Consider the following 23,944-nt stretch of genomic DNA (forward strand, 5'->3'; position numbering starts at 1 on the left):
TGAACACCTCCGTACTAGCTTAAACTGTACAAAAAGTTTCGAACACGTTTTAATCGTGTGACCAATAAGAGGGTGGTAGGGCATATGGTCTGGTAATAAGTGATAACACCATGGAGCTCTTCTAAAAGGAACCTCAGATTGTGCTTGTTCTATACTGGGCCAAAGCTTCATTTCCGTATGGAGGGACCAATCAATACATTTTCCCAACTGAATAGCCTCCTTAGATCCGGTACTGACAAACCCCCTGTACATTTTGGGAGCGAGAAGATCTTTTTAATAAGTCTGGGACATTTAGAAGCCCAGATAAAATTCATTAACAAAGTATCAATCTGTTTAAAATACCAGAGTGGAATAAATATTGGCAAAGTTTGAAATAAATATGAAAACTTTGGGAGAATACACATTTTAATGATATTGCATCTACCGAACCAAGAATGGAAACCACTACCCCAATTCTGTAAAAGAGTCCATACTGATTTCAAAAGAGGAGGGAAATTACATATAAATAATTGGGAAAATTTAGGTGGGATAAAGGTTCCTAGATATTTCAGTGCATAGCTTGTCTATTTCAGCTTAAAACTTTGATTGTAATAGTTGCAATGAAGAGTGTGGCACCCTCAACCCCATAGCCTCAGATTTGTTAAGATTAATTTTCATATTGGACAAAGCCCCGTAAATTTCAAATTCATGCAAGAGATTTGGCTGTGAGATAATAGGATTCGTAAGAGAGAACAGCATATCATCAGAACTGTCACCCAGAAAACCCAATTAGGTTTGATTTTGTATTTTCTATTAAAATAAAACAATGAATTGATTGGTTAGTATGAGTAACAACTCTGCGTTTGTTCCTGTGTTTATTTCCCCTCTACGCCTTTTACAAATAGTCTATTACATTTTGATTAATTATAAAGGTTTCATTTAATTAATCTTTTCACTTTTTTTATATATATAAATGTAACTAGGAATGATTAAGGGATCTCTATAAATCAACACATAAGTAAGCTTCAGCTAAAGATTTCTACTGCACCAACTTATGTCATTCAAAACCCACAGCTAAAGCAACACAGTCAGTTTGCGAAGTCCCATAATGCTTTGCTCATTATGCTTAAGTCGTTCCTTAACTGGAGGTTTGAACACTGCAGAACTGTTCAACACTTGTGAGTTTTAAGTAAATGTCTTTTTTAAACTAAAATAAACAGAGCTTCAAGTAAATATTGATTTGGGACTGAGAAAGGCAGTAATCTAACTAATATAAACTATTTAATAATAATATTTCATTGTACCATTCATTCCAAATAGAGCAAATAATGTATTTAAAATAATTGGTCACTTTATTATGTGTTTCACATTGCATTTATATTGTATATCACTGGACTTTGAAATTGCTGGAATTACCTTTTTTTTTTGCAAAACTATCACAAAATATAGAGCATTCTTATAACTCTTAGTGGTATTGAACCCAAAAAAACAAAAATGTTTTAAATTGCAGCTCATCGATTCTAAGGCCCCATGCACACGGGGCGTTAGAAAAAACGTACGTCAAAGTTAGTTCTGACGCCGGAAAAAGCAGCTGTAAAAACGTGCTTTCGGTAGCTTTTTCCATTGGCGTTATTGCACGTTTTGCCACGTTGCTTTTAGCAGCGTTTTTTTTTCTTCCATTCAAAATCAATGGTTCCCTATGGGAGCCTATTGATTTGAATGGAGGTCGCACCGCAACACCGCAAGTCGGATCCGACTTGCGGGGCGACTTGCGCTGTGAGAATCTTGAGGGGGAACTCCACGCCAAAATGGGAAAAAAACGGCGTGGGGGTCCCCCCCAGGGTTCCAAACCAGGCCCTTCGGGTCTGTTATGGAATTTGAGGGTAGCCCCATGCCGAAAAGACGGCGTGGGGTCCCCCCCAAAATCCATACCAGACCCTTATCCGAGCATGCAGCCCGGCAGGCCAGGAAAGGGGAGGGGACGAGCGAGCGGCCCCACCCCCCCTGGACCACACCAGGCCACATGCCCTCAACATGGGGGGGTGTTGGTGCTTTGGGGCAGGGGGAGCTCTGCACCCCCCACCTCAAAGCACCTTGCCCCCATGTTGATGAGGACAAGGGCCTCATCCCCACAACCCTGGCCGGTGGTTGTTGGGGTCTGCGGGCAGGGGGCTCATCGGAATCTGGAAGCACCCTTTAACAAGGGGGCCCCCCAGATCCCGGACCCCCTCCCTATGTGAATGGGTATGGGGTACACTGTACCCCTACCCATTCACCCCATAAAAGGCAGTGTATGGAAATAACGACAAGAGACATTTTGGAAAGTTTATTAAAAATCTTCATCCGACTCTTCTTGTCTTCTCCTCTCCGGGGTCTTCTCCGGGGTCTTCTGCTCTTTTGCTGTCCACCCTTCTTGTCTTCTACTCTCCGGGGTCTTCTCCGGGGTCTTCTGCTCTTTTGCTGTCCGCCCTTCTTGTCTTCTCCTCTCCGGGGTCTTCTGCTCTTTTGCTGTCCGCCCTTCTTGTCTTCTCCTCTCCGGGGTCTTCTGCTCTTTTGCTGTCCCCCTCTTCTTGTGTTCTTCTCTCCGGGGTCTTCTGCTGTCCCCTCTTCTGCTGTCCTCCCTTCTTTTCTTCTCCTCTCCGGTCTTCTGCTCTTTTGCTGTCGGCTGTCTTCTTCCTCCGGTCCTCCTCCGACGACGTCTCCGCTGATTATGCCTATCTCCGGTCTCTGCAGCTTATTATATAGCCATTAGGGGCGTGGCCCCGATGACGTCATCGGGAGGCCCGCCCCCTCATGTCACAGATGACGTCATCTGTGACATGAGGGGGCGGGGCCTCCCGATGACGTCATCGGGGCCACGCCCCTAATGGCTATATAATAAGCTGCAGAGACCGGAGATAGGCATAATCAGCAGAGACGTCGTCGGAGGAGGACCGGAGGAAGAAGACAGCCGACAGCAAAAGAGCAGAAGACCGGAGAGGAGAAGAAAAGAAGGGAGGACAGCAGAAGAGGGGACAGCAGAAGACCCCGGAGAGAAGAACACAAGAAGAGGGGGACAGCAAAAGAGCAGAAGACCCCGGAGAGGAGAAGACAAGAAGGGCGGACAGCAAAAGAGCAGAAGACCCCGGAGAGGAGAAGACAAGAAGGGCGGACAGCAAAAGAGCAGAAGACCCCGGAGAGTAGAAGACAAGAAGGGCGGACAGCAAAAGAGCAGAAGACCCCGGAGAAGACCCCGGAGAGGAGAAGACAAGAAGAGTCGGATGAAGATTTTTAATAAACTTTCCAAAACGTCTCTTGTCGTTATTTCCATACACTGCCTTTTATGGGGTGAATGGGTAGGGGTACAGTGTACCCCATACCCATTCACATAGGGAGGGGGTCCGGGATCTGGGGGGCCCCCTTGTTAAAGGGTGCTTCCAGATTCCGATGAGCCCCCTGCCCGCAGACCCCCACAACCACCGGCCAGGGTTGTGGAGATGAGGCCCTTGTCCTCATCAACATGGGGGCAAGGTGCTTTGAGGTGGGGGGTGCAGAGCTCCCCCTGCCCCAAAGCACCAACACCCCCCCATGTTGAGGGCATGTGGCCTGGTGTGGTCCAGGGGGGGTGGGGCCGCTCGCTCGTCCCCTCCCCTTTCCTGGCCTGCCGGGCTGCATGCTCGGATAAGGGTCTGGTATGGATTTTGGGGGGGACCCCACGCCGTCTTTTCGGCATGGGGCTACCCTCAAATTCCATAACAGACCCGAAGGGCCTGGTTTGGAACCCTGGGGGGGACCCCCACGCCGTTTTTTTCCCATTTTGGCGTGGAGTTCCCCCTCAAGATTCTCACAGCGCAAGTCGCCCCGCAAGTCGGATCCGACTTGCGGTGTTGCGGTGCGACCTCCATTCAAATCAATAGGCTCCCATAGGGAACCATTGATTTTGAATGGAAGAAAAAAAAACGCTGCTAAAAGCAACGTGGCAAAACGTGCAATAACGCCAATGAAAAAAGCTACTGAAAGCACGTTTTTACAGCTGCTTTTTCCGGCGTCAGAACTAACTTTGACGTACGTTTTTTCTAACGCCCCGTGTGCATGGGGCCTTATAGCAAAGTTATTCAGCTTTTAGCAGCGTCAGGCGTTTTTAACGCTGTAACGCTGGTCCTCAGAACGCGCAGGTGGTGGGTTCTTGTTGCAGCCTAAAAACGCCTAAGCCACTTACAGCTCAAAAACGTCTGAGTGTGCATGAGGCCATAGAATAACATGGAGGGGCGTTTTTAGGCTGCAAAAAGAAAACGCCTGACGCTGCTTACAGCAGCGTTAAAAACGTCCCGTGTGCATGGGGCCTTAGATATAGTGGTTGCGTTTGTTTTCTTTTTTAATCTTTTTTCCTTTATTAAAAAAAAAAAAATTAAGTAGAAGAACGAGGGTCCATCCTAAGAATAAAGAGGTTAGCTTCAGAGAGTAAGCGGCATTAACCAGGGTATAATTAAAAAAAAATGTAAACTTTATTTGTTAGCGTAAAAAATGGCATTTAAAGTGGAAAAACACATCAATATAAAAACTAGATCCATCATCACAACTTCAGTGATGTCATCTGTAGCCACGTCTATCCCCGGAAGTCTGGCCAGCCGTTCATAAAGCGGCGATAGAGGATGCCGTTAGTGAGGCGAGCATGCATAGCAAATAAAAAAGCTAATACAATTGCGGCAGCTAAGCAGGCTTTTGATGAAGTGGAACAGTGGACTGAGCATCCCAATCACATCCTGCCCAACATCAAGTGGACTGACAGCGTGAGCAATCTACTATAGCTAAAATTCTCACCTTTACTGTCAGTACTGACTGCAAGCTTTAAGTGGCTTTAAGTATATAAACAGTAGGAAAGCGAGGCCAGAGCACATTGGCCCCATAAAAGATGATAAAGGAAAAATGGCCACAGAGGACAGAGAAAAGGCGGAAGTGTTAAATAATTTATTTTCTTCAGTCTTCACAAAGGAATCGGGGGGCTACACGAACCCCGCTTGTAAGGCCGAACTAAATAATACACCTCAGGAAGTGCCGCCATGGCTGACAGAGGATAGACTTAGAGCTAAACTAGAGAAACTTAACATAAATAAATCCCCGGGACCGGATGGCTTGCACCCAAGGGTTCTTAATGAGCTCAGCCAGGTGATTGCCAGACCATTATTCTTGATCTTTAAGGATAGTTTACAGACGGGTATGGTGCCAGCTGATTGGAAAAAAGCCAACGTGGTACCAATATTTAAGAAGGGGCCGAGATATATCCCGGGTAACTATAGGCCGGTCAGCCTAACATCAGTAGTCTGCAAAACTTTGGAGGGGATGATAAGGGACCACATACAAGACTTTAGTAATGAAAACGGTATTATAAGTAATAATCAGCATGGATTCATGAAAAATCGTTCATGCCAAACCAATCTATTAACCTTCTACGATGAAGTGAGCTGCCACTTAGATAAAGGTAAGTCTGTGGATGTGGTGTATCTGGACTTTGCAAAGGCCTTTGACACCGTTCCCCACAAACGCTTACTGTACAAACTAAGGAAGGTAGGTATGGACCATAAGGTGAGTACCTGGATAGAGAACTGGCTCCAGGGGAGAGTACAGAGGGTGGTGATTAATGGGGAGTACTCGGATTGGGTGGGTGTGGAAAGTGGGGTCCCCCAGGGTTCTGTCCTGGGACCAATCCTGTTTAATTTATTCATAAATGATCTAGAGGAGGGGATATCTAGTACAATCTCAGTATTTGCTGATGATACTAAATTAGGCATGCCAATATCTTCTATGCAGGATGTGGAAATCTTGCAAGCAGACCTGAACAAAATAACGGGGTGGGCAACTACATGGCAGATGAGATTTAATGTAGAAAAATGTAAAGTAATGCACTTGGGGGCCAGAAACCAGAAAGCAAGCTACTCACTAGGGGGGGAACCTCTGGGTGAGTCTAGGATGGAAAGGGACCTGGGGGTACTGGTAGACAACAGGCTTGGCAGTGGCATGCAATGCCAAGCCGCCGCAAGCAAAGCCAACAGAATACTGGGTTGTATAAAAAAGGGGATTCACTCCAGAAATAAAGAGATTATTCTTCCACTCTACAAGACTCTGGTCCGGCCACATCTGGAGTATGCTGTCCAGTTCTGGGCACCGGTCCTCAGGAAGGATGTGCTGGAACTGGAGAAAGTCCAGAGAAGGGCAACAAAAATAATTAGGGGAATGGAGGACATCAGCTATGAGGAAAGACTACAAGCACTGAACCTATTCTCTCTGGAGAAGAGACGATTGAGGGGGGATATGATATCAATGTACAAATACTGTACTGGCGACCCTAGCATAAGGAACAAACTATTCAGAGAAAGGAGATACAATAAGACACATGGCCACTCACTAAAACTTGAGGAAAGGCGGTTTAACCTTAAAGTGCGTAAGGGGTTCTTCACTGTAAGAGCGGTAAGGATGTGGAATTCTCTTCCACAAGCAGTCGTATCAGCGGGGAGCATTGATAGTTTTTGTTTAGTGTGCAGCTCAGGCTTAATCACTATGGAGAGTAGTGTGGGTGATGCTGCAGGAGTGCCAGCAAGGGATGGAGCTCGTCCTACCGTAGGCTCCGACCAGGCCATGCCCCCAACGCATTTCACTCTGCCCTCAGAGCTTAGTCATGGGCCTTATGTAGCGCTACCCCCACAGGAGCCGCTAGTATTTTGCCCAGGTCTTAGTCACTCTTTGCACCGCAGCCAGTCACAAGGTATTTCCAACAGCCAGGTGCACATACACTTCCGCTCGTTGTCTCCAATGACCAGTCTAAGGGTTTTGTATTGTTGTCTTATTTGGAGAACTTGGATAGGGAAGGGATATTGTAGGATACTCCAAATTGAACTATTCAAACCAAAGACTCTAACTTCTTTCCAAGTAAAACTTGACTAAAGTCCTTGCAAAGGCACATGCAGACTTCTTCACAGCAGCACAGAGCAATGTTACTTAGTAAGTAGTGGATGGTTCTGGACAAAGCTCCAAGAACAGGAGCCAGTGTTCTTCTTTGTGTGGGCCCTCAGTTAACACACAAGAGGGGATAGTTGTCTAAGGATCCTTTAGGATGTCTGTACTCACAAGGGTCCTGAAGCACCACCAGCAGCCTTCTCTCTCTCTCTCGGTCAGCCACACAGACTTCAGGCAATCAGATCTCCCATCTGAAGCTACATGTCAGCAATTCAGGCCCTCAGGTCACCAACCTGAGGCCTAATGGTCAAAAGTTAGATAAACGGGGGGGGTCTGCCCTAAGGCTAAAAAAAACGGCTAAAAAAAACGGCTGCCTCCCTTAAATATAACCCAAGGGCTATATTAATAGCTGAGAAAAAGAGGGGGGGGGTGAGGGAAGATGGCCCTGCCTGGAGAGAGTATAAGGAAGCAGACTATCCAAAAGGATCAATACTCTTGCTGTGTCTCCAAGGGTTTGATTGGGAGTGATGTGAAGATCGAGTGCTCGTGATCCCACTAGTAAATTATGCACTCACCAGACAGACCCACCCCATGCAGGGGTATTAGGCCAAGGTATAATCAAGGAATCCTCTATGCAAATCTGCAATCATAGGTAATGAGGACGTCTTCTGACGAAACGCGCACGGCGCCATTACGTCACGTCTGGTTCCAGGCCTTGGAGCGCATTGCGTTCCGGCAACCGCTTACCACGCTTTGTTAGATCTATCCATTTGTGAGTACCCTGTTTTATGCGTTTTAATAAACGTATATACCTACGATATTAAACTATTGGTCCCCCCTTGTTTATTCCATGCGAGTCACACCTCCCAGGATCATTACCTATGATTGAAGATTTGCATAGAGGAATCCTTGATTATACCTTGGCCTAATACCCCTGCGTGGGGTGGGTCTGTCTGGTGAGTGCATAATTTACTAATGGGATTACGAGCACTTGATCTTCACATCACTCCCAATTAAACCTTTGGAGATACAGCACGAGTATTGATCCCCTCACCGGATGTGCATGAATACAAGGACTCTTTAATGTGTGAATTATTTCATTATTCACCATTTAATCATTTTTTCACTTAGCCACCAATATTCATGTTTAGACTTGTTTGAATTCATAATATTTTTATTTATTTTATTTATTTAATTTACCATCCATTTGATTGGTCACACTGTACCTTTAATCCATGTGTGTAAGACCCTACCGTTCACCATTTATTTAATGTCAAACTTAGCCATTTATACTCAGGTCCGGATGTGCATGAGTTTATCATGTATTTATTTATTCACCTTTGATTGGGCACACCAGTTTCTGCCACTAATTGTGTATATTATTTATTGTTGGGTTGTACAATATTTGATCACTTTAGCACTCTAACACTATTATCTCCTGGTATATATATGGGTCTGGCCTAGACCAACTGCACTCTATTTGCACCTAGTCACTTTTTTCATTATGTATTTTACGTTGTACCAATTTATACTTGTCATCAATTTTTACCAGTCTTTAGTTATACTGTCATGTTTCCACCATTGTAGCACTTAATTTTTATATATATTCTGATATCTACATTCACTGCTATGCAGTTTTCCCATTATCAAAGCACCTTATATTCATATAATACTCATCCTTTTGCATAGTCTGCTTCCTCATGCGCATTATCTCTCCAGGCAGCGCCATCTTCCCTCACCCCCCCCTCTTTTTCTCACATGGCCACAAGTGCTGGGGAGGCAAAGCCTCACCCCCCCCCCCCCCAGCCTTGTGCAATCCTCTCCTGGGAGAGACACGGTTTGCTCCTAAAACATAATATAGGCACCCTGCTTACCTAGGGGCACCTCCCCTTACAATTGGCCCAGGCTGTATCCATATTCATGCTGCTCATGTGCCTTGTATCCACCTATAGCCCAGAATCGACTTAGGTTGCTAGGCATAGGGACACTCGGACAGCATAAGCCACATCAGAGCACACTGAGCAGCCTACACTACCCAATCACTTTTAATATAATTTTAACGAAAAGGAAATATGTTGCAAGAAAATCTTTACAGACAAGATATTAGACAATTGGCAACAGTGGAAAAAAACAGGGTTAAAATTGAGTCTTTGGCAGAGTTCACCTGGTCTTTGGTTTTGCCAATTTACAATCTTATTTATGAGAGTACTGGCTGTCATAAGGAACTCTGAGCTTTATTTCATAGTGCCAATAGTAAGCAAGAGATGCAGTTGCCAATCGCAGCAAACTGTTCAAGTCCCTAAAGAAGGCAGATACATGATTAACATAACCAATCAATGGGTCTGAGGGTGTGCTGAAGGGTTTTATGATGCTTTGTTGGACACTCTCTCAGTGCCAATTATTTTACTGTATTTCCATCTGACCTTGTTTGACAATCTGACAACCAATATGTAAACTGAATGCAATTATGGTTTGTTGGATACCAAGAATGATACGGATTGGATGCAAATATCACTTAGGAGATCTAATGTGATCCATTAGCCTTCTTCACCTTGTAATATAGGTGTGTTTGGTGTCTAACAAATTGTTATTTTCTTATAGATTAGTGTAACCACTTCTTGAAGATAACGCAATCATAGAAGGAATTATGGAATATGAGAAGAGTTGGCAGTTGAGATGTATGAATGTGCAGTTTCAAATCAAATGAAACCAGGCTTACATCTGTATTTCCTTCCTGATGGCTTTATAATAGGTTATTTATCACAGGGCTACATTAAAAAGATTTGCAGACTGTTTTTGATACTTCTAAATGTTTTATGATCCTCTGTATTGCATCTAATTTTCTCTGCTTTGTGTTAATGCTGGCTTATTTTCCTTTCTCAGTGTGTACCTCTTTGCTGTCTACCAAAAACATAAGATTTAAAGGATATCTATAGCCATTTTTTTCTAATTTTGTAGAGAATGGGTAAAGGTTATAACCCCTTTCCGGGTTTGATGCTATCTGGGGGCTTTCCCCTCACTTCAGTGGGAGAACATCTGCACCAGGGAAACAGAGAAAATTAAATAGGCTGACGGGTTTTAGGATTCCCCTACTAAAGTAAAAAAATAAAAGAAAATAAAAAAACATTTCTGCTTCTGTCTCTGTTGTTGTTGGCGAGTTTCCTTCACTTCCTGTCTGGTAAAACCAGCAGAACAAGACGTTTGTGGAGATCTTACTATGAAGCAAAAAAACCTTACAGGGGCTTTAATATTTCCCCACTCAATCTAGGAGTACAACTTTCCTATTACGTCCACACAGCTTGTCAGACCCTCATTACCATCACATAGGGGTGCATTTATAAATGTTTTCCCTTTCAAGATTTATACAACTTTCAAAACTGATTCACACATTTTTAATAGGATTCAAATGAAAAATGTAGAAATCCAGGATGAAGCTGTGGAAATCTTGGATGAAAACATTCAATAATAAAACCTTTATGTCCAATAGGATTTAAAAAATAACTACACTTTTGTGGGTAAAAAAAGCAAATAAATAAAAACATACTATAAAATATACAATTGAGACACAAATCATATTGTAATTGAATATTATTAAAAATTACCTTTCCCTTTTCAATCTGCAGCTCTGCCATTTTCTGAAAAATGCAATCTAATATGGCTACCTGGAGGTGATCTGTAAACATCATTTCCTGCTTGTGTGATTGGCCCACAAATTTTCCCTGAAGTCAGCCCTAAGATACAAGTCAGATGTCAGGCATCCCCTGCAATAAAAATGTAATTTTTACAAAATAACGTCTAAAAGGATTCAGGCCCCCTAATTTTACCACTTTAGAAAGGAAAAGATGGTGTTATGCACCAACAAACCCATGCAATGGGAGGGGAAATAAATAGATGATTAAATAAAAAATATATAGTGATATAATAAATAATGCAGTGTAGGAAATTACTCCTATTTGGGGTCGCAACAGACCGTGTAAAAACGTGAAGTGATATAAAATAAATATTTCTAAATATAAAGTTGCGTTCAACCAAAATACACTTGAATAAAACCAGAGAAATATATCATAGATATAAAGTGCATAAGTGAGTACATAAATCAAATGGGATTGCAGATAAAGGTGCAAAAGTATATAAATACAAATAAATATATGTGACTTATGCAAATATTAAATAATTATAAATATTTATAAATAAAGGTTACAGTCCACAGTGTATAATTAGTGATTCAATAGATGACAATCCATTGGGTGAAGTCCAATTTGGAATGTTAGGGATTGATATTAGCAACAAAACCAGCACTTTATATTGATCTCCAAAAACCTCCACCAGAAAAAACAAGATCACCCAGTGTGCACTAGAGGCTTACCAGATGGAGTAGACCCCTTGATTATAGGGGGTCAGTTCAGGCAGGGAATCACAAACAATTGATACCAGGTATTCAATTGGCCCCTCCCATACACCTCCAGATATCCACCTATATGTCTCCTTATCTCCGGTGATAGATCTCTCAGACAGCGTGACCATCGCTTCCTGCAACATAAATCTCTTGTGAGATTTATCAAGGGGTCTACTCCTTTAAAAGTAGATTTAAAAAGAGTAGACACAGTTGATTGATAATAAATGTCTTCGGCCAAACACTAACCATAAGTGAAAGAAAAGTTTTTATCATTCATATTCTCGGAAAAATGGCCAAGAAATCTTAAATTCTGCCAGGGTATGTAAACTTGAGCACAACTGTATATCTGTATATATATATATATATATATATATATATATATATATATATATATATATACGTACACCACAGTATCTCACACATTTTTGTAAATATTTTATTATATCTTTTCATGTGACAAAACTAAAGAAATTACTTGTGTAACAGTGTAAATTTGCTGTCCCCTCAAAATAACTCAACACACAGCCATTAATGTCTAAACCACTGGCAACAAAGTGAGTACACTCCTAAGTGAAAATGTCCAAATTGGGCCCAATTAGTCATTTTCCCTCCCTGGTGTCATGTGACTCTTTAGTGTTACAAGGTCTTAGGTGTGAATGGGGAGCAGGTGTGTTAAATTTGGTGTTATCGCTCTTGCTCTCAATCTCATACTGGTCACTGGAAGTTCAACATGGCACCTCATGGCAAAGAACTCTCTGAGGTTCTGAAAAAAAGAATTGTTGCTCTACATAAAGATGGCCTAGGCTATAAGAAGATTGCCAAGACCCTGAAACTGAGCTGCAGCATGGTAGCCAAGACCATACAGCGGTTTAACAGGACAGGTTCCACTCAGAACAGGCCTCCCTATGGTCGACCAAAGAAGTTGAGTGCACGTGCTCAGCGTCATATCCAGAGGTTGTCTTTGGGAAAGAGACTGCATTGCTGCAGAGGTTGAAGAGGTGGGGGGTCAGTCTGTCAGTGCTCAGACCATACGCCGCACACTGCATCAAATTGGTCTGCATGGCTGTCATCCCAGAAGGAAGCCTCTTCTAAAGATGATGCACAAAAAAGCCCGCAAACAGTTTGCTGAAGACAAGCAGACTAAGGTCATGGATTAGTGGAACCATATCCTATGGTTTGATGAGACCAAGATAAACTTATTTGGTTCAGGTTATGTGAAGCGTGTGTAGCAGCAACCAGGTGAGGAGTACAAAGACAAGTGTGTCTTGCCTACAGTCAAGCATGGTAGTGGGAGTGTCATGGTCTGGGGGTACATGAGTGCTGCCGGCACTGGGGAGCAACGGTTCATTGAGGGATCTATGAATGCCAACATGTACTGTGACATACTGAAGCAGAGCATGAACCCTTCCCTTTGGAGACAGGGCAGTATTCCAACATGATAACGACTCCAAACACACCTCCAAGGCTACCACTGCCTTGCTAAAGAAGCAGATGGTAAAGGTGATAGACTGGACAAAAATGTCTCCAGACCTAAACCCTTTTGAGCATCTATGAGGGATCCTCAAATGAAAGGTTGAGGAGCGCAAAGTCTCTAACATTCACCAGCTCCATGATGTCGTCATGGAGGAGTGGAAGAGGACTCCAGTGGCAACCTGTGAAGCTCTGGTGAACTCCATGCCCAAGAGGGTTAAGGCAGTGCTGGGAAATAGTGGTGGCAACACAAAATATTGACAATTTGGGCCCAATTTGGACATATTTACTTAGGGGTGTACTCACTTTTGTTGCCAGTGGTTTAGACATTAATGGCTGTGTGTTGAGTTATTTTGAGGGAAGAGCAAATGTACACTGTTATACAAGCTGTACACTCACTACTTTACAATGTAGCAAAGTGTCATTTCTTCAGTGTTGTCACATGAAAAGATGTAATAAAATATTTGCAAAAATGTGAGCGGTGTACTCACTTTTGTGAGATACTGTATATATATATATATATATATATATATATATATATATATAAATATATATATATATATATATATTTATATATAAATGTATTTTTTTTATTTACTTTCTGCTATAAAACATATCCAATAAAAAAAAATTAGAATTTCTTCATAAATTTAGGCCAAAATGTAATCTGTTACATGTCTTTGTTTAAAAAAAAAAAAAAATCTGAAAGTGATTGCTTTGTGTGAAAGATTGCTTTGTGTGAAAGTTATAGCTTCTAAAAATGATGGTATTTATACAGGATTTTTTTTTTTTAATTATTTTTCCTGAACTTACCCATGCCAGCCTACCATGGGTCAGCTCCGCCCGCTCTGACCCCTCCAGGACAACCTCTTGCAAGAAGGTAATGGACCTTACTTTCAGTTTTTTCTCGCTTGTGTAACCTGCTCAGGTTCAGGCTCTCCAGAGTCAGAAGACACCCAGTATTGGGCTGTAAATCTCCCTTTTGGTGGGTTCCCTTGGTGCTGGGACTTAATGTTGGCAGTATAAACTACTGCTATTGCTGACAGTGAACCCCGGTCAGCAGTATAAAAGACTGCTTGGGTAGTGGCAGGAACTGATGTGGCTTCATATGGTATCTAGTAGTCATGCTGGCATCGGTAGTCCCACAGCTTACCACAGCTCTGAATGCAGGCTGCAGCTGGTGGTGGGCATTTCCGGGTGTGACGTGGATCGCTGACCTCATGGTGGGAGGGCAAAGCTACCGGGGGCCGCCGGGTTCCTTAGAAACCAGGAGATACCATAAACTGATTGGCAGGTGCTGCCAGGCATAAGGGTGGGCTTTTACGATGCTCCCCTCCCTGGTTCTCGGCTGCTGTGCTCCAGTGGATGAGCTGCTCCAGACTCTCTTACTCCTGCTCTTAGGTCTGCTCTTTAGGACTAGGTGAGTCCTCTGTGCAGCTCTCTCTGACCTAGCTTGATTCACTAGTAGCTGAGATACCTCATGTTGGAATCTGTCATTGCAGGTCTTCCCTAATTATCCTGCCTGCCTCCAGCACTGAAGAAGCGCATGGAAAAGGTTTTTATTTTTTGTTTTTTGTATTGTGTTAAAAGAGAGCATCCTTCTTTCTGATGACAGCCCGGTGCGGGAAAAACACCAACGAAGAGTGTCTAAATTGTTACCCCACCTCCAAAAAAGGAAGAAGGGCTCAATACATGACAAATCAGATCAAATGAGTGGTCTGCAACTGAATAAACGTCAGTCGGAAGGGCACTCCAAGTTGCCCTCACCTGTACCTCATTGTAGTCGCTTGGATCTAAGCTGGGAGGTGTCGCAACATCGAAAAGCATCCAAAAAGCGCAAATCGGGGCCTAAGCACAGGCAAAGTTCCTCTTCTATGGGCCTCCTTGCCAGCACGCGTGGAAGAAAAGGCCTGTTGGGCATGTTCGGCTGAAGCACTTTCAGGAAAGTTAGTGTGCGCCTCTTGCTTAAAGAAGCTGCCCGGGACAATGCAGCAGATGCACATCAAGTAAAGTCTTACATCAAAGCTGCAGTGAAAGAGGGGATGAGAATCGTGTCTAGGACATCAGCTCGGCCCACGCTCTCTTTGGCTTCAGAGGATTTGGAACATCGTTCCATTTCAATTTAAATGAGGAAGATGATTCTGTGTCTTCAAATTTAGGGTTTGAACCAGATACTCATGCCTTCGATTTTTCTTTAAGTCCCTTCTTGGTGGAGGCAAGAAAAGATGCTATGAAGAGCGAGAGGAGGCCTCGCCTCCTAGAAAGCAGCCCAAATATTATCCAGACTTGAAAAAGTCAGTTCCTTCCTTAATATATAAAATTATAGTACTGCGCTCCTAGATATTACCTCTTGAGATATAGGGTATTTGTATAGTTGAATAAATTAAATTAAATAATATCCTTGTTATAAATATTAATGAATCGCATCCGAAATAGGTAAACTGTCTGCTTACTCACATATGATTATTTATAACAATCTTAACTTAGTAAGTAGAGTGGTGTTGTGCTTAAAGTAAAGGTGCAATGGTGCTCTTTATTTCAAGGTGCAAAATGTTAATATGTTAATATATTGTGCAATCCAGCAATTATGTGTGATTCTTCTATAAAGTGCAAAAAAAAAGGAAGTGCAAATAAGCAGGTATTCAAACCCAAATATAAATAATATCTATACAAAGTATAGTGCTATATTGTGCATCAAAATTCCTCCACAGCACTAATATTAATAAATTGTGCGATCCAGCAATTATGTGCGATTCTTTTATAAAGTACAAAACAGGAAGTGCAAATGAATAGGTATTCCAACCAAGATATAAATAATATCTGTACAAATTAAAGTCCTTAAAGGTAAGGTGCTATATTGTGTTTCAAAATTTCTCCACAGCTGTTCAGCAATTAAAGTTGTGAATAAACTACGCCTCCACCTTTCAGTCTGTGTGTGCTCTTCAGTGCAATCACTTCTATGTGTGCTAGCCTCTCACCTCTAGCCACATATATTAACCACTTTACCACCGGAGGATTTTGCTGTCTTACGTCTGGGCCACTTTTTGCGATTTCGCACTGTGCGAATTTAACTGACAATTGCGCGGTCATGCAACGCCGTACCCAAAAGAAAATTTACGTCCTTTTTTTCCCACAAATAGAGCTTTCTTTTGGTGGTATTTGATCACCCGTGCAATTTTTACTTTTTGCGCTATAAACAAAAAAAAGAGCGACAATTTTGAAAAAATAACAATATTTTTCAAATTTTTTTATATGAAATTCCCCCCCAAAAAAATGTTTTATCATTTTAGGCCAATTTGTTTTCTGCTACATATTTTTGGTAAAAAAAATCGCAATAAGCGTATTTTTATTGGTTTGCGCAAAAGTTATTGCGTTTACTAACTAAGGGAAAGATTTCTGTCGTTTTTGGTGTTTTTTTTTTCAACGAGTAATGGCGGCGATCTGTGATTTTTTTTGCGGGACTGCGACATTGCAGCGGACAGATCGGACCCTTGACCGACATTTTTGACACTTTTGGGGGTACCAGTGACATTACCATGACACTGGCAGGGAAGGGGTTAATTTTATTGGAGAGGGAGGGGTTAATGTATGCCTGGTGCTTACTGACATGTGTGGGGGGAGGTGACTGAGTGACACAGGGACAGATTGCAGGTTCAGCTATGCTGAACCCTGCAATCTGACCCTGCCTGTCAGTTAGGAGATCCGCCCGCTTTGTTTACACAAGCGGGTGGATCTCCAGACTCGATTCCCTGACGATCGGGGAAGAGCAGCGGCGATCCCCTGGCCCGACTCCCGCTGTGACTGAATACAGCGGGAGCGAGCCCCCCGCGGCGCGCGCGCGCGCGCGCCACCGAGAGAGGGGAATGTCTGGCGACGTAGGTCTACGTCACCAGACATTATCGAACCACTTTGCCGCAGTAGAGCTCTAGTGAGCAGTGGTTAACGCATGTGGGTTTTATGTATCGGGGTGTCCTCCGGTCCTCCTCTACGTGTCTTGATATCTCTGGTAATCTCCTTTATCCCGGATGGGGGGGGGGGGTTTAAGGGGGGATATATTCTCCTATCCACTCTCCTCAATCGGACTCTCCCACGTTCCTCTAGTTCCGAATTACATATAAAAAGGGGGCATCATGGTGTAGTATTTTCTCAAAAGGTTTTATTAAATAAAATCCCTGTGAAGAAGTCACGTGTGATGTGACACAACACAATTTTGCACTGTTCTACAAGCTGTACACTCACTACTTTTACATTGTAGCAAAGTGTAATTTCTTCTGTTTTGCCACATGAAAAAGATTCTGAGTATAGCCAATTGTTTTCTACTCCTAAATCTAAAACAGTAGAACCTTCTAGTGGGGTTCTCAATAGATTTAAATTACCTAAAAGCATCCCATTATATGATGAAAAAAGGCTATTTTTCAAAATATATGTACCTTTGAAAATTTTATGTCTAAACTTCAAATACAAGATGAGGCTGAAATCTAACAGTATTTCCTCTCATATCTTCCTTCGCACTACCATGTACAAATTCATAAAGCTGAGGGATTTGATGTGTTGGATTTAAGAACACAGACCAGCAGGTTAAAAACAGCTGTACTGTATGGGCAGCAACAGGTTTAGATAGACTTAACATAAAATTACTAGATTATTTTAAGATTTCTAAAGACGACAATCTTCTGATAGAAGCTGATAAATGGAAAAGAGCTTGGTGTTTAGCGTTTAATAAAAACCCTACAGATCTGGTCGCTGAAGATCAAAAATTAATGATTGAACAATTTTTCAAACTTAGACTTGGCTATTCAATTAAAGGCAGCAGATTGTCCTAATTTACTTGAAGCTATTCAGCAAATATTAAAAAATCAAAAGTTTTGCTCAGCCTGACATTTCTAAAAGCCAACTGCTAAATGTTTTTGCAATAGGAATTTCTGGTAACAGCGGAAGCTCTTGTAGAAGAAGGCGTCTTTCTCTGGGAATTGGCAAACCGCAGTATATGGGCAGCTCGATTTTGCCAGTTCTGAGGAGGAGGAAACCACTCCTTTGCTTTTACTGTAACCAGGAAGGTCATTTTAAAAACCAATGTACTCGCTTTTTGGCAGATGTACAATCAAGATCTGTCAAAAACTATAAAAAATAAAGCTACCATCAGTATAGTGGGCTTAAAAGGGTGTCAGCTTTGACTGACAGTAATAAATCACCTTCTGCACCCTCTAAAGAGTATGTAACATTTAAGGAATGTACTACTAGCCCCTACAGAGAAGCATAGATTCAGTTAGAGACCTTAGCTAGTCATCCCATAACAGCTCCCATCTGTGTTGCAGGACAAATCACAACAGATTCTTTCTCTGTTAACCCTGTCAGAGACTTAGAATCTAATGTACAAATATGAAGGTGTGACACTCCCACTCCTTTAACTTTCCTTACTTCTATATTTTTGGGTAATGATGGAAGACCTTTTGTTGAAGGAAGAGTGGAGGGTGTAAAATGGGAAAATATTTTAATTGATTCAGGGGCTGCAGACTCTTGTTGCAGCCACAAATTAAAACCTATTTCTGATAAGAAAAATAGGTTAACTGGTTTTACTGGAGAAAGTGTAGCTGCGTATCAAAGTTGCCCAGTAAAACTGACATTTAAAAACAGAGAACCAGTCCCAGACAAAGAAATCTGGTATTCCTTTTTTGTATTACCTGTCACAAAGGGGCTAGGTGAAACACATTTAGGCATTGATGCGCTAAGTTTCCTTGGTTGCATTGTTGACTTAATTAACCTTTTTTTGTGGAGAGATTCTCAAAGAAGTGTTTATGAAGTGATTCCTTTTTCAGAGCCCAGGGATGACATCTTTGCTGTGTCAACTGTCAATGTAAGTGAGTTTAAGAGTCAGTTGCAACTGATGTGCCAGATATTGGCACAATGGAGCGTATGAAACTGGATTTGCTCTTTGGATTCCCGATCAGCAACTTTTGTTACAATATAAGCTTCCTGGATATGTCTACACAAACAGCTGAACCTGAGGCTGCCTTGTGTGTCTTACAGTCAGAAGACAGAGCATTGAATATTTTTAATGACAGTGCATATGTGGTTTATTCACTCACATTGTATCTTTCTATATAGTCCATGAGAGGCATGGTTGAGTCTCAAAATAAACTGCTTCAACATCCTCAGGTTCTTTCATAAATAGAACATATAGGAAAGATCATACCAAATCATTGGTCCTTTGGCAAAGTTAAAGCAAATCAAAAGTTGTCTACTGATGAACATGTCATAGGAAATGTCTATGTTGACAAAGCTGCAAAAGAAGCTGCTTTGACAGGCATAGATAGATATCCTGACATGGAAGAAGAAATTGTGAGTGTAGTAGTCAAAGAACAAGAATCTGATAAGGCTACTCCTTTGCAAGATTTAGTTCGGTCACAGGATAAAGAGTTGGACCCTGAAATTTTGCCTCAGTTAGAATTAGTGCAGACTGATAGTGGAGATAAATTTTTTTGTAAAAATATTGATGGTCAATTGGTTCCCCTATATTCCAACAATGATGGCTAGAGCTCTTTTGAAATGTAATCATTCCCTCTTTGAACATCCAGGACCTGATTCTTTGTATGAGCTAATAAAAGTAAAGTTTTAGAATCCTCATCTTAAAGCCCTTTGTCATCAAACTTCTGAGTCTTGTCTTATTTGTTTACAGAATAATCCGAAAGGAAAAGAAAAACCTAAATTACAAAGAGTACCTATCACTGATGGATCTTGGCAATCTATACAGATTGATTATATTGGTCTAAAGGGGATACATGTATGCTCTTGTTGTAGTTGATACTTTCTCTAAATGGATTAAAGTAATTCCAGCAACAAATAATACTGCTTTAACAACAGCTAAATTGTTGTGGCCTTATGTAATATCCCATTTGGGCTGGTTCTGAACACTGGAATCAGACAATGGCCCCCATTTTGTAGGACAGGTAATGAAGGCCATGTGTGCAATTTTAGGCATTCAGCAACGTTTTCATGTTCCTTATCATCCTCAGCCCTAAGGTATTGTAGAACCTATGAATCCTACCATTAATTCCAAATTGGTTAAGATGATTCAAGAAAAAGGAAAAGATTGGGTGACTCATTTACCTGCTATACCTTTGGCCTTAAGAGCTTCAGTATCTTCTAGTACAGGTTTGTCACCTTTTGAGTTGATGACAGGACAAAGAATGTCTATTCTTCTACCTTTTGAGATTAGCATACCTAGTCATTTACAACCTTTTATACAGAAAGAAGTGTGGTTGCAAACATTGCAACAGGTACAGGAACTTCAGAAGTTTTCTGCTCAAAATGTGGCTAGACCCTTGCCAGATTTATATAGAAATGATGTCTTGGATAAGACTTCTACTACTAATGAGTATGTCCAGAAATGTATTTCAGGAGCTCAGGTTATGGTTAAGAATTCTAGATCTGCAGGTACCTGGGATGCCAATTGGGAAGGTCCCTTTCTTATCCTAAAGGTAATTGGGACTACAGTTCTTCTTGTTCAGAGAATTATTAAAAAACGCAGAAAAGACTCCAAGCCCAGAATGGTCCATTTTGTTCAATCTAAATTATGTATATAATCAAGAATGCGATGCTCATTTTTATTTTCTCTCCCAGATATGTCTTTTGTTTCTAAGTTTAAAGAATATTCTTTTATCTTTTCTTGACTTTTTAATTCTACTATGATCATGAGACAACCACAACCAAACCTACATTTGTCAATACCTCTTGTTTTTGCTTTCATCCTTACCCCCTCCCGATTGTGTTATTAAGGACTATCGTTTTTGGATGGACTTCAAAGTTTTATTCAATCATGAGACATTCTGATCGTTCGATCATTATGAAAGGGGGAGTTGGGATGCGATTCTCATATATGATTTTTTTTTTTTTTCCTACTTGACATTTACACATGGGGTTACATTTATTACACATGAATGGTCTGATATAGGAGAATGAGTGTTTAGAGAATGACAATTATTTTATTGCTTATGATTTACAGGGTAAAACACACTGTGTTGCTTTTTCAAATAGAATAGATTATACAGTTACAGGAACATTATATGTAAAATCCTGCTGTATTAATCTTGCTGGTAGTGAAAAGATCAAAGGAAAAATGAGTGACTCCATTTTGAAATTGAAATCTGGTACTTTCTCCTGCACAATCTCTGTTAGTCTTGTAGATGCTTGGAAGATTGATATCACAGCAACAGCTAGTAATGATACTAGCTCAAGTTGCCTAATAGTTGTTACATCTAGGTTTTTTAATCCTTTTACAGGATCACATATTAATACAGACTGGAAATCATCTAGAATAGGAAATGTTAAGCCAATTCCTAATTGGAATTGTGGAGTAAAAGGAGATATGTATCCTTTACATCCAAAAGGTGCTTAATATGGACAGCTAAAGTGTATTTTGAGTTTTAGGCCTCATGCACACAGGGCATTAGAAATAAACGAGCTGTAGAGCCACTACCAACGCCAGGAAAAATAGCTGTAAAAACATGCTTTTAGTAGCTTTTTCCATTGGCGTTAATGCGCGTTTAGCCTCATTACCTTTTAGCAGCGTTTTTCTGCCTCTTTTCAAAATCAATGGTTGCCTTTGATCCATCTTTGATACGGCTTTAAGCCCATTGATTTGAATAGAAGTCGCATCCAAGTCGGATTATGATGATCAGACTTGCGCTCTGAAGATCTTGAGGGGAAACTCTACATCAAAATTTAAAACAAATGGCATGCCCCCCCCCCCCCCCAGATTCCATGCCAGGCCCTTTTGGTCTGGAATGGATTTTGAGGGGAACCCCACGAAAAAAACAGCATGGGGTCCCCCCAAAATCCATACCAGATCCTTATACGAGAATGCAGCCCGGCAGGTCAGGAAATGGGAGGGGATGAGCGAGCGGCCCAACCCCCTCCTGGACCATACCAGGCCACACGCCCTCAACATGGGGAGGTGGGTGCTTTGGGTCAGGGGGGCTCTGCACCCCCCTACCCCAAAATACCTTGTCCCCATACTGATGGGACTGATCTGAATCTGGATGCCCCCTGTAACAAGGAGGCCCCCCCAGATCCCGGCTCCTCCCATGTGATTGAGTATGGGGTACATTGTACCCCCTACCCATTCACCCCAAAAAGGACAGTGTAGTGTAAATAATGACAAGAGACGGTTTTGAGAACTCCTTTATTAAAAATCTTCCTCCGATCTTCTCCCTCCGGTCTCCTCCCTTTGGTCTTCCCCTGTCTTCTTCTTCTTTAATTGATCTTCTCCCTGTGGTCTTCTCTGCTGCCAACCCGGACCTCCTCCAACGATGTCTCCCGTGATTATGCCGACTCCACTCTTTGCGGCTTCCCAGGGATGTCACCCAGAAACCCCGCCCCTTGTGTCCTCACCTGACAAAGCGTGACGACACAAGGGGGCTGGGTCTCATGGAGAAGACCAGAGGGAGAAGACCGGAGGGAAAATATTGGAGGAAGATTTTTAACAAAGGACTTCTCAAAACCATCTCTTGTCATTATTTACCCTACACTGCCTTTTTTGGGGTGAATGGGTAGGGGTACAATGTACCCCATACATTTCGCTAAGTCCCCTGCTCACAGACCCCCACAACCACTGCTCAGAATTGCCGGGAAGAGGCTCTTGTCCCCATCAACATGGGGACAAGGTGCTTTGGGGTGGGGGTGAGGAGCCCCCTTGCCCCAAAGCACTCACCTCCCCATGTTGAGGACATGTGGCCTGCTATGGTCCAGGAGAAGGAGGGGCCGCTCGCTCGTCCCCTCCCCTTTACTGACCTGCCGGGCTGCATGCTCGGATAAGGGTCTGGTATGGATTTTGGGGGGACCCCACGCTGTTTTTTTGCATGGGGTTCCCCTCAAAATCCATACCAGACCCAAAGGGCCTGGTTTGAAACCTGGTGGGGATCCAGACTCGTTTTTTTTTTCCATTTTGGCATGGAGTTCTCCCTCAAAATCCTCAAAGCGCAAGTCGCACCACAAGTCGGATCATCATGATTCGACATGGATTCAACTTCCATTCAAATCAATAGTCTCCCATAGGGAACCATTGAGTTTCACAAATAAAAACAAAACAAAACGTATGACGCGTATTTTAACCTGTTGTTGACCACCCGCTGCAGATTTACTAAGTAACTGTACGTCAGTCGCGCGTGGGGCTGGGGGGCTCGCGCACGCTGCCTGTTGTCCCCGCGATGTTCTGATTCGGTTCAGAACCGATCAGTTATCATTTCCAGGCTAATGAGTTTTGGCCTGGACCTGATGATCGGTTCTGACCAATTGCAGAACGTCCTGTGCCTGTGTAATGTAAACACTGGCATAGGAAACTATGCATTTGTTTCTCCTGGAGCCCTTTAGAGGTACAGCGTGAGAAGAGTGAACATCTTCCGTGAGTAAAAAAGCACTACACTGACACCAGTACACATAGGCACACATTTAACCTCCTGATTAACCCCCCAGGTAACCCTTTCACTTCCTATCACAGTGTACACTATTTACAGTATACAGATAATTTACTGATCACTTTATTAGTGTCACTTGTGACTTCAGTTAGTGTTAGAGACAGGTAGCAGTAGTCCCAGATAGGTTTAGGATATCCGCTATACATCCCCTAATAAAGATTTAACCCCCAATTAACCCGTTCACCCCCTGTCACAGTGTACACTATAAACAGTATACAGATCATTTTCTGATCACTGTATTAGTGTCACTTGTGACTTCGGGTTAGTGTGAGAGGCAGTTAGCGGTAGTCCCAGATAGGTTTAGGGTACCCACCAGACAACCCCTAAAAAAATGTTTTACCCCCTGATCACCCCCAGTTAACCCTTTCACTCCCTATTACAGTGTACACTATATACAGTATACAGATAATTTACAGATCACTGTATTAGTGTCACTTGTGACTTCAGTTAGTGTGAGAGACAGTTAATGGTAGTTAGAGGGAGTCCCAGATAGGTTTAGGGTACCTGCCATTTATCCCCTAATAAAGATTTACTCCCTGATCACTTCCAGTTAACCCCTTAATTGCCCTGTCCCAGTTTTACTAATATAGTGTACAGATCTTTTTTCTGATCACTGTATTAGTGTCACAGATGACATCAGTTAGTGTTAACATTCGTTAGCGTCATTAAAGGATAGCGTCAGACTTCCCGCCGCATA

This window comes from Pelophylax lessonae, assembly GCF_965119305.1.
Source record: "Pelophylax lessonae genome assembly, chromosome: 1".
NCBI lineage: Eukaryota > Metazoa > Chordata > Amphibia > Anura > Ranidae > Pelophylax > Pelophylax lessonae.